This window comes from Cryptotermes secundus, unplaced genomic scaffold, assembly GCF_002891405.2.
Source record: "Cryptotermes secundus unplaced genomic scaffold, Csec_1.0 scaffold70, whole genome shotgun sequence".
Lineage (NCBI taxonomy): Eukaryota > Metazoa > Arthropoda > Insecta > Blattodea > Kalotermitidae > Cryptotermes > Cryptotermes secundus.
Window position 1 is genome coordinate 5,087,556 of NW_019734964.1, and position 13,106 is coordinate 5,100,661.

Genomic DNA, 13,106 nt, shown 5'->3' on the forward strand with positions numbered 1-13,106 from the left:
TTGTGAGAGGTCAAGGCTCCCACATTTTCTAGACAATCGGCTCATAGATGCCGGAGAGGTTGTCAGCCTTACGCGCCGACCGCCCTTTACCCCCCAGGAAGATTCCTGGTACTCATTTCTGTTAGAGGTTGAGTCCACCCCAGGCCATAGTGCGGTTGGAAGAATTAGGGAAACCGAAAAATCCTATTGCCTCAGCGGGAATCGATCCCGCGACCTTCCAGCTTGTAGCATAGTGTCTCAACCAATTACTCTGTCGCGTGCCCCCGTAAAACCTCAATATTGGAGATTAACCGTGCGGATGGACAGCCACAACTTTATGTGTATTAGATTTACACATTTTGTGCAATGAACGACTGAGAAACTAATTTGAAGTGACTTAAGCCAAGGACACATAACAACGACTGCAGTGTTTGGTGCTAAGTAACAGCACAGCCCCCGATCTAGATATATGACATAGTGACACGGTCCTGAGAACAGGGTTCACTGCGTGGTTGCCATTAAAATTTAAAGTGCAGAGGTTACTATATACGTGTATAATCTTTAACATTAAAAAAACTACACCTTAGCCACAGAGTGTATTCGTGTGTACCATATGATTCTCGTAATAAACAGCTATTATTTCCCTAATAATATTTGATAGGTATTTGTAATGGAAAAGTAGTGCGTTTTCTGTGATGGAGGAACTTACTTACTCATGGAGCTGAGCCCTTCTGGAGGAGCAGCCAATTCTGCAGCAACTCAAGAATTTCCCAGCATTTTATAGAACCCGAAGGTTCATTACCGTGTTCACAAGAGCCCTCCACTGGTCCCTATCCTGAGCCAGATCTATCCAATCCATACCATCCCATCCTATCTCTCTAAGATCCATTCTACTATTGTCCACCCACCTACGCCTTGATCTTCCCTATGGTCTCTTTCCTTCTGGACTTAGGTCGTTTATTCAAGGAATCCGTCCAGGTCCGAGGATGGGGGAACTGAATTTTTAAAAATCATTTAACTGAATATCAGACTTCAAAGAGCAGTAGCTTTACATAATGTAAACCAACGTTTTTAAAAGTAAACAGGATAGCCTAAGACTCAAATGACGTAAGATTGACGTTAAGATTCACGAGCAGGTTTGTTTCTGAACTTCTTGTTAACTTCCAGGATGATTACCTTATATGGCAGGAACAGGGGGGAAGACACAGACATGTTAGAGTGGTACCATGTCCAAGTGCATGTCCCACGTAATAACATTTGAATCAAGTGACGCATTTTCGTCGAACTTAGTATGCGCAGGAAGCAATTGAAGACTGTCTCTCTTTTGTGCTTCGGCTCCATATCATCAGTAATGTTAATATGACGCATGTTTAATCCCCAGACATTGGCATCACTTAATATATGTCCTGAAATGTTATATGATAACATATTGTGACGTGTTGCGCTACGGTAATAGGCAGGTCAACGAGTATATCGATGGCTATGGAAAGTTTCCTCTTCTAGGATATAACGCCGCGTAGTCTGGTGAGAGCCAACCGACGTTTCGTAGGGACATTTCTCCTTGTTGTCTTGCAAGTTCCCACCTAGCCTATAGGCTATAGGACGTATCCTTTCCGTATATGATTTTCTCTGTTTCCTTCTTTGTATAACTTACTCTTCGTCTCTGAAGATAGACGCGACATTATCCTCCGAAATGTCGACTTTCACCGTTCTATCGTCGAAGATTGAACAATTCGCAGGAAATACAGAATACAAATTGCGTGATTTTCAATCAAAAGGCAGTAAATGCAAAATATTTGAGTTCGGTATGTGAAATATTGTATTGTCACGTATGTATGGTAGCGTGACTTATAACTATGTTTCTAGATTTGATGATTTGATTTAGGAAACACTTTTTCACAATGACAATCAATTACGATCGTATAGCGGTATTTATCCTCCATTCTCGTCCTTGCGCTTTCAACGACTCCTAGCTTCTACTACCCTAGTAAAAGTAAAGTAAAGGTATCCCCTTAACAGGCCTTGGAGGCCATAGGGTTGTGAGATGTTGAGGCTACCACATTTTCTAGACAATTGGCTCACAGATGGCGTCAAGGTTGTCAGCCTTATTCCTGGTATTCATTTCTGTTAGAAACTGAATCAACCCCAGGACCATAATGCGGATGGAAGTATCCGGTCAATTGAAAAAATCAACCTCATTGGGATTCGATCCCGCGACCTTCCGGTTTGTAGCATAGTGCCTCAACGAACTACGCTACCACGTGGCCCTCTACTGCCCTAGTTCAAGAATCAGAGTCAAAGTCAAAGTTACTTTACGACTGGCGGTTTACTGCCAATCATTATGTCTTCGCGTCAAGCCCCTTGAGATCCACGACCAGAGATTCTTCCCCACAAACTGAACGTTTGCGGTAATAGTCCTTATGTAACATCCTTCCTGACGAGAAGATGGATTTGTCTCTTGTGAATATGCTCGGCCTTGCCAAATAAATGTACGTATTGCGTATATAGCATGCTATTGAAAGATTCTTGCTTTTGCACTACATACAATTCCTCTGTCAGTCCGGACTTTGATAAGCAGATCATGCCTATCTGCTATCCTAGTTAGTCAAAGTCACATTGCGACTGACGGACAGTCAGTCTTGGTATCGAGCCCCTTCTGGGGCTCATGACCAGATATTTATTACTGTTTGACAGTTACGGTCTTGTTTTTGTAGGGAGCCCTCTCTCACGAGAGAATGGGTCTCTCTCTGAGTCTGAGTGTGAACCTTATGTTACGACCGATGGCCAGTCAGCCAGACTGTCTTGGAATAAAGCACCCATCTGGGGCTTACGGCCAGATTTTTATTACTTTCAGACAATCGCGGATTTGTTGATGTGGGTCGCTTTCTCTGACGAGAGGACGGGTCTGTCTTTTACAGTTGCTGCTGGTGCTCGCCAGCGCAGTCATTCTCGAGTCCGAGTCCCGTGCGACTCGGGACCATATTGTACTCTCTCAGATTCGAGAATTTCCTTTTCGTCGCCTCCTACTATTCGCAGGGTCACGGTGGAGGTATTCGACCCCGCCTCCACACGGGAGTGTTTTTTGTCAGATTCACTATCTGCAGTAGTAGCCGCGGCACGGACCACATAGAAAAGGACCCTCCTCTGTTGTCAGAATTATTGTGTGACCTAGCAAGTAGTTGTAGCATAACCCACAGAGAACATACATAGTTGTTCCGTTGTTGCATGTTGGCGGGAACGTGTTTAACGAGCCGTTGCTCAGGAACGGATTGCATAACCCTGTTATTCTGTTGTTGCGTGCTTGTACTACTTAGCAACGGCTGTTTCTGTGGCTCAGCAGTTTTTACATGACGCAAATACGCCACAGTATGCAAAACTTTTAACATAACAAATAAAAACTTGATAAACCTCTCAGAATACTCGTATGTACAGAACATTAGAAGTATCTGTAATGTCTGGCGGTGGAAATGAATCCTTAAACGGTATAATCATCAATTTACAGTTTTTATTACTTTCAGCATAAACACTGAGTCATATGAAGGAAACTGAAGTCTATCATGCCCTGTTTACCTGTACAGAATGGCTTGAGGGAAATGAAAATTTGCCCATAATTTGTTTTGTTTTGGAGATGTATTATAAATGCCACTTGCAGACCGAATTTGACCCGAAGAGGTTTCAACTAGATCTACAGCAACAAAAACCCTGGAAAGCTATTGAAGTCATGTCAGAACTACAGACTGTATGTAGCTTGGCACTACTGTGGTCAAGTATGAGACTGCTCTGGGCTTATCGGTTGTTTTCGGAGTGTTCTTCTCTCTGCTGGACAGCAAGCTAGTAACTACCCGCAAAAAAAGCATTAGTGATGAGGAAGAAGCAATAACAATTGACAAAAAGCTTCAAAGTGGATGAATTGGTATGAAAATAAATGGGAAACAATTGAAAGTATAAGTACGCTTAATTCGACATTGAATTGCTAAGTTGGTGTTACGCTATACGGAGCTACAAACCTGTAGGCCTATTTATAAAGAGACGAAATCTGCCACATCCAAGGTGAACACTCAAATTAGAGGACATGACGAAAAAGTGGAGGCACATCTTTGGTTGGGAGGCTTTGTAAAACATACTTATATCGACAATGAGAAAAGTTTCGGAGGATTAGCTATTATTATTATTATTATTATTATTATTATTATTATTATTATTGTTATTGTTATTATTTATATTATTATTATTATTGGAGGGGGTGGGTTTCCCCATGCACCGCGACTAATAGTCTATTGTACGTCCCCCTTTGATATTCTACCAGTCGCCATACCCTACCGGTACTGGTGCGTGCTATCAGCACCGTTCAGCCAACGAGGTCGGCCCTCGGTACCTCGATATTTCCCCCCTATACCAGAGGCATTGGAAACTACTTGGGTGGGAAACTTTCCTAATTTTGCTAAGAAGTCTCCTAGAGACATGAGGATTTTTTTACGTGCCGTAAATCTACGACACGGGACCCACGCCCTTAAAAATTCCACGACCGGCGGAGGTCGTACCTTGAGTCATGAGGTGGGAACGTTACCCCTAGACTACGGAGGCTGCTCGAGGATTAGCTAACTCATTCTCTAACATGAAACCACTTTCAATGTCGCTGTTACCAAAACCCATTATTGGACAGGATAATGAGCTAGTCCGAGCGACAGATGCCTAACTATATGAATGAGAATAATTGCAGATTCAGCGCAACTAATGTACGTAACATCCTGTGGGAGGGACCGGTTTCAGGATTAATCTAGATTGATTTGTATGTCACTTAACCAATAGGACAGCGAACTCTAACTATGACCGGGGACATGTTTTGCCATCAAGACATATGGGAGAGTGGAGGTTCAGCTCCACTACTCTTGACCTCGGCAGTAGATGGAGGTGGGCGGTCAGCTTCACGCCCTTGCCGCTTTTTTTTTTTAATTCACTTAGTGGGGGGTGGAGTCCAACTGGGTTTACTCGGGACGGCGGCCACTGATTGGCCTATTGTAGCCTGCCCCGGGTGATTATGATGATAGAGAATTTGGTGGAATGAAGATTGGCAGGGGAAACCGAAGTACTCGGAGAAAACCCGCCCCAGCGCCACTTTGTCCACCACAGATCCCACTTTACCAGACCAAGGAAAGAACCCGGGCCCCCGCGGTGGGAAGTAAGCGACTAACCGCTTGAGGTATGGCCCGGCCACCCTTGCCGCTTTCTTTACCTCCGGGGAGAGAGCCCCATTACACATTGGATCAGGGGCTGGGTGGCCCCCAGAGCCGGTCTGGACACTGCAGGGTGTTGAGACCCGAAAGTCCAGCCCGTAGCCCGTCGCTATACCTACTGAGCCACACCGAATCCCAACTATTCAGGAGAAATAATTATTACTCCGTGGTAGAGGCACTGTTAAACCGCAGATTCTTTGTGACGTGATGTCAGCAGGTGTTCATAATTGCGGCCTATCTTCAGACAAACTTTTGAAAACGTGTTCCTTATAATTTCACGTCTTGCGAAAGAAAACGCTAATTCTCAGGACTTCCGTCATCGAGGTCATCCGACCGGGAAAGGCGCAACTTTCTGAGTGTTGCCTGTGAGAGAGAACACATGGGATCGAGTCCAGGGTGATAAGTCTGTGCCGAAAAACGACGGACACTTTTTCATAGTTCGCTCTACTTCATATCTGAGCATGGAGAATATTGCAGAAAATTTACTCTGTTTCCAATTCGAGTGGTACTGGAAAAGTTGTGAATGTATTGCCTTTCAACTCATATCCTCACACTTCTTTATCAAGTTCGCCCAGGAAATGGCGATTATAATACAAGATAAAGAAACGTAAGGACAAATTAAACAGCTCAAAGCTGCGGTTAATTATATTAAACTGCAAAAGCAAATACTTCCTCTCCCTTTTCTCAGTGAAGAGAAACATATATATATTTCATTTTATACAGTAATAGCATTTAACAAAGATCTGCAAGAGGACATTTCAGAACTAAGTAGATTACTATGCCTATAAATAACATTATGGATAATACAGGACTGTGATTTAATTCGTCTGGAACAATTAGCCTTAGCAGACTTCCCTTCACGTTGTTTACAACATAAACCTCATTACCACCACGTCATAATCAGGCCGACAGACTGGTAGCAGCTGAAGACTTAAATACTTTGTTCCCAGACGATAAAGGTTAAAACAAACATCTTCTTCGTCATGTGACCATGACAGAAATTGATGCGTGACCGACACACTTACATTCAGCCGCCGTGAGATCCAGATTTCGGAAATAAATTGGCTGGCCTTGTATAATTCCAGCCCTGACGATGTCTTCACGCAATGAGAAAGGAAGCAGAATCATCACCATCGGCTAAGTCATGAAGGTGTATAGGGTCTGAGTGTGGAGGTAAAGCTTCACTCATTCATCTCGGCAATGGCCAAGTAGAAATGTTCCAGTTTGAACCGGGAACCCACAGATTAAGAGGCTAGAACGAAGCTAAATTTAGTCTAGATGGTTTCGCTGCTGCTGCTACTACTGCTTCTGCTCTACTACTACTACTACTACTACTACTACTGTTACAATTACAATTCTGGTGACTTCAACAACGGAATTTTCGAAACGTCAATACACCATCAAAAAGTACGCAAGACACACACGTATATGTTTTTTTATTGCTAGTGGGGTGGAACTAAGTCCCTTGTACTGCGGCCACTTCTGGCCTATTGTACCAGCCCCAGATGTAGGTGAGGGTGATTGTGGAGCAATTGGTGGAATGAAGATTGACAGGGGAAACCGTAGTACTCGCAGAAAACCTGCCTCAGCGCCACTTTGTCCACCACAACTCCCACTTGACCAGACCCGGGATCGAACCCGGGCCGCCGCGATGGGAAGCCAGTGACTAACCGCTTGAGCTATGGCGGGGCCAACCCCTTTATGTTACGAAGTATAAATGGTTAATGTTTTCTAGTTTCTAACAATGTCCCATTATGTTATGTCAGTGATTGTGTACGGACGTTGTATCAGGTAAAGCGGTTCCAGCAACGCCAAATAAGATGACCTTGGGATGGTAAAATTGGAGGAATGTAGGGCAAAGCGGTTTTGATCTATATCAGGTTGCATTCCATGTCTTTCAGAGAGTAAGAGAGTGAAGGACGAAGCTCTTATTGACGACAGCCAACCACACCATCAAAAATATACCGATATAAAGCAGGAGTGCCAACTGAAATGTAATGACACCCGAGATTACAGTTTCTGGTATTAAGGCTTCCAGATTCGCTTCGCTATACTTTTTTCTCTGTTGCCCTACAGCCCTTTGGACCTTGGCCGCTTTTTCAGTTTCTTGATCATATACACAGACGGTAGGATTCCTTGGACAGGTGATCAGCCCGTAGCAAGGCCGCTACCTACACACAGAACAACACAAACGCACAATAAACGCATACAGACACCCATGCCTCGTATGGGATTCAAACCCACGATCCCAGTGTTTGAGTGGGAGAAGACTTTTCATGCCTTAGACCGGGCGGCTTCGATATACAGCTAATCAATTCTTCTTAAACCAAGCCTTCAGCGTTCACTATTGAGTTCGTTAGCGAGGAAATGTTTATTTTCTCAGAACAGTGTTACCACGTCCTATTTGATGACGTCATCGCATGATAACGTGTTTTTTTTTCATTGGCACTACGGCCCTCATTTGGGCCTAGGCCTACCTCCATGAAACTCTCCGTTTCACTCTGGTTTTCTAGACCTTAGACGTACGGTGGGACTCCTTGGGCGGGTGATCAGCTCGTCGCAAGGCCTGTACCTGTACACAAACACAGAAAAACGCTCACAAACATCCATGCCCTGAGTGGGATTCGAACCCACGATCCCGGCTTCCGAGCGAGCGAAGACAATGCATGCCTTAGACGGCTCGGCTACCGTGACCGGCAATGTATAAGAATAATATATAAGAATTCAGTTCGTACCTCACAGGAAACAGCCGAACCCACGATCCCGGTTCCCAAGCGAGCGAAGACAGTACATGCCTTAGACCGCTCGGCTACCGTGACCGGCCATGATAACGTGTTCGTGAGGGGTAACTGCACATTTATAAGGATTTTCACTGATTATTTTAAATGAGGTTATCTTATACCGCGTTGCGTTACCCGTTGTCTTAGAAATATAGGCGACCAAAGCAAAACAGTTTCATGACACTGGTTGTATATGTTGTCTGGAAGTAACATGTGTCATAGCGTGAGTGATTGAATTAGAATCATAAACCGCAACATTTATTTATTACATCATCATCATCAGTAATCTGTCAAGACGACAGGTCCACAGTCTCTTCCAAAACAATTCCTCCACTTAGTGCGATCTGGAGCTTTCTCCTTCAAATGACAGTATCCTCTTCTGTCCCCAAGGTCATCCAGCATCTTCTTACGTCTTCTTCCTCGTCTTCTTGTCACTTCTATCCGCCCATCTATCTTTCCTTCGATAACTTCTTTTAGAAGGCAGTTTCTGCGTAAAACATGACCAATCCAATTAGCCTTCCGTTTTCTTATTTTGTGTAGGATATTCCTCTGCTCACTGACTCTAATTAACACTTCTTCATTTCTCAAACAGTTTAAAATTATACGATCACACTTCAAAGTACAAGAGGTGTACACAACACGCTTTATAGCAGATACTATAAATCTATTTTCCTACCTAGGCGACAAAACAAGAATTCATCATAAAAAATAGACTACAATTCTAAACGCTGTGGCACTTCTGAATCACTACTTTATAAAATTTCAAAAATATATAATATGGAGTCGGGATAGCTCAGACGGTATACCGAGGGACTACAGGCTGCACGGACAGGGTTCGATTCCAAGCAGGGGCAAGAGACTTCCAGATCGGCTCTGGGGCCCACCCAACCTCCTATGCGATGGATACCACAGACTGTTTCCCAGGGGATAAAGCGACTGGGGTGTGAAGTTGATCAGTCACCTCCATGTAGTGCCAACGTCAAGAATGGTGGAGCTATACCTCTGCTCCCCCCTACATCTTCATGGTGTGGTGCTTAATTAAGTCAACACAAGGACGACTTTTTACCTTACCCTTACCGGAAATATATAACTATAAACTATTGAGTGTAGCTCTGTAGGCTAACGGTTAGCACCCCAGCTTTGTAGGGGATACTGGAGTCACCAGATGCAGCTTGTCGTGGTTTACCTCAACGCACTGGGAAGAACGTATGGAAAATACTTCAAAATGGACGACATTTTCTTTCCGCATTGCTTTAATTTAGTGCAGCTGATAACTTGTAAGGACTTCCCTCTGTTTATTCAAGCATCGCGCCATGAACACGTATAGCGGAGTAGAAGTAGACTCCACGCGTTCTTAACTTCGATAACAGACGAACGTGAGTGCTCAAGCATTAGGCTTGAGCCGGTACCCAATGGATAGTGTCGAAATCAAAAGAACATGGATATATACATCCACTCCCCCCATACGTCTTCGTTGCATAATGTTTAGTTAGTTAAGCACAGGGACAAATTTATACGCGGTATCGTAGTAGGTTGAGGCACTATGTTACAAGCCGAAAGATCGCGGGTTCGATTCCAGATTAGGTAATTGGATTTTTCAATTGACCTAATCCTTCCAGCCGCACTATGACCCTGGGGTCGACTCAGCCTCTAACAGAAATTAGTACTATGAATCTTCCTGGGGGTAAAGGGCGGCCGGCCGTAGCGTAAGACTGACCTCCCTGCCATCTGTGAACCGACTGTCTAGAAAATGTGGGAGCCTCGACGTCTCACAACCCTATAGGCCTCCAAGGCCTGTTACAGGGACAGCTTTCACCCAATGGATAGCAGGAAGGGTATGATATAGTCCATGCCCCTGCTGTGAATCGAACCCCTCTTTCTCGGGCGTCCAGCCTGTAGTATATTCGCTATACTAACTGAGTTACATGACAGTTGAATAAACTAGGAATGAGCGATCATTAGATCATAAATCTGAATTGTGTTATTAACGTCTAGGCTTGCAGCAAAGTAGATTCAGACTGTATGAAAGAAGCTTCACAAACCCACATACATATTCAGCTAAAATTCTTCATATAATTAAGACAGTCTTTTGTAACTCGAGTCTTGAGCAGACACATAGAAGTTAATGAGTTGTTGTGTTACACGAAGAGTGTTTAAAATAAGCAAAGTACTGCCTGTAACTCCGTCCAGATTCGTGACTCTGTTATCAAGCTTTATGCTAAACTTGGGAACATGAGACGCACTTGTTAATTTTGTTACTTCACGTGGATCGAATGATAAGTGAGAATCAGTGTTCACTCTACTCCTGCTTTATTAAGACTGAGCTATTTGATACAGAAGTACGCCTTATATACACATACAAGCTTATAACCATAGTAACACTTAACAATATAAAGATACTGTAGTTACACATAACAGTAAACATCACTTAGGTAACAAGACATAACCTAGTTCTTAAATTGTTTACTGTGATGTTGCCAACTCTAACATTATATTTCAGTATCTGAGAGTTGCCAACATAACAGCACTAAATTCTGGAGTGGCATGCAGTCTTCCTATCGACATTCGAGAAATTCCTTAATGTACAAAAAACTTCAATTATTACCCTGTGATAACAAACACTGGGCAAACGAGCCAGGAATGGAGTGGAACAATTTTCGTAATAAGCTGTTGAGAGATTTCAGTTCGGAATTGTGGCTGAACTGGCAGTCCTCCTTACGGCGGTTAATAATTGTTTACTGAACCGGTGAAACATTCGTAATAACTTCAACCAGCTGTCCAGATTCACAGCATTCTACGTACCTCGGGCACTTGATAGTTGCGATATTCTCTGCTTTTACAGAACCCCAATATTCATCGCCGTATTCACAAAAGTCCGTCACTAACTACTTGTTTACATATTAAAATCCTATATATTTACATTGTTATTCCTCTATCGGTGCTTCAGTCTGCTGTCTTCTTTCCTGGAAGCTTATGAATAAAATTTTGCTAGTACAGTTTCTTCTTTTCCCATCCGTTGTATATGTATATCCGGCTTATATCATCATCAGCAGCAGCAGCAAAACTGCCCTTTTTGAGCCACAGCCTTCCTTAGAAGATTCCGCCAGAGTTGCCTATTGAATTAGACCATCCGGTTTTCACTTATTTGGATTTTTTTACGGAGTAGTTCGTCAGCCCTGCGTACGGCCCCCAACCTGGAGGACCAGTTCTCTGTATTTATGTCCCCTTAGTGACAGAGTGGCCCAGTTACAGCCCCAGGCACTGGACTGCCTTTACGTCACCTCCTGAGACTCGCGGGGCTAAGGAGGCATTATTCTAATCCGCCTTCACACGGGAAACGTCTATATCACCAAGATTTTATCACCCTAATGATAGGTCTGTTAGGTGATCAATAGAAATTCTGAACATTCCAACTGTTTCCTCTGAGGTTGTTGAGCCTCTTAGCCTCTTCAATATAACGCCAAGGTAGTACCTTGAAGTAGCCTTCGACGGCACCCTCCCAAATCCTAACATATTGTCATAATTTATGAACATCTTTCCGTCCCAATTTACGCTTTATAACATCTGCTGGTTGAATCATCATTGCTATGCAACAAAAGAATCCAACCTCTGCTATTTCATCTTTCTGGGATCCAAATGTAATCCTCAGGAATTTTTACGAAGATAAATTTACCCAGCCTGTTCACCAGTAGATTAAGGGCCGTATCATTGCTTAGGCTGTCATTCGTTGGTTTCCCACCGCGGTCGTCCGGGTTCGAGTCCAGGTCAGGTCATGTGGGATTTGTGGTGAACAAAGTGGCATTGGGGTAGGATTTCTCCGAGTACTTCGGTTTTCCCTGCCAATTCTCATTCCATCGGCTACTCCACATTCATCATCATATATCATCAGGGACTGGTACAATAGGCCAGTTAGTGGGCGACGTACCAAGTGGACTAAGTCTCACTCCACACCAAGACACTAAAAAAGAAAACTAAAGAACTAAGATGTAGGGACGTGGGCGGTGACAGAAGGTGAACAGAACTGGTTAAGTATCGTGTTTAGTGACGAGCTTTGGTATTAGCAGTGTTAAACAGCTTGGTTATTCTAACCGAGTTTTACTTACCAGCACTATCTGATAAACATCCCCGGGGTTAAAGTGGTTGGGGCATGAAGCGGACCACTCACCACCAACTAATGCCGAAGGTCAAGAATACATATACATCCACTCCCCCACACGCCTTTGTGGAATAGTGCCTAATTACTTAAACAGAGATACAATTTTATCTATCTATGGCTCTAAAGTCCTTGTGGACCTTGGCCGCTTTTTTCTGTTCCTTAATCTATAGGCAGTCGGCAGGACACATGGACGGGGAAGCAGCCGGTCGCAAGGTCGCTACCCATACACAGAACAACACAAACACAGAATAAAGGCACGCAGACATTCATGCCTCGAGCTGGATTCGAACTCACGATCCCAGTGTTCGAGCGGACGGAGTCTGTTCATACCTTAGACTGAGCGGCCATTGTGATCGGCTAGAGACAATTTTACCTGATAAAAATAACCAAAGAAAATTCTCTTTGAAAAATTTTTCTTCATTTTTGGGACTCAATATTCACAATGCCTTCAATGCTTTATCATACAAGCAGCATTCAAGACACTGTGGATCCTCTATACACTGCAGCAGTGATGTGCCCCCTCCCTACCCACAATATGGGTTTCACAGCGTACAAATTTCCATGAAATGTTCTGGTTACGTTATAAGATTGTATTGCAACATTGCTTGCTGTAGTGTGTAAGTAGAGAGAGCGAAGTCCATAGTCCGTTATGGACAGACACGTTTCCGGTTTCTCTAAAGTGACTATTCACACAAGCAGGCATAAATGCAAGTACAGCAATTTAATGGTCTGTACCAATAGCATTTGTGACTCATAAGTATGAAATGCACCTAAAATTTGACGTATTTTAGTCACTGGATAAATATACTGTCACGTGTTAAGTGACTAGACATGGGGTTTGGATTGGTAATTGGATTTATTGAATTTGTACAACTCGTAACTATAAAGAATCACAGCGTTTTCTATAATTCACCACCGAACACATTAAATTTTCTGTGACTTCACTAGGAATTGCCT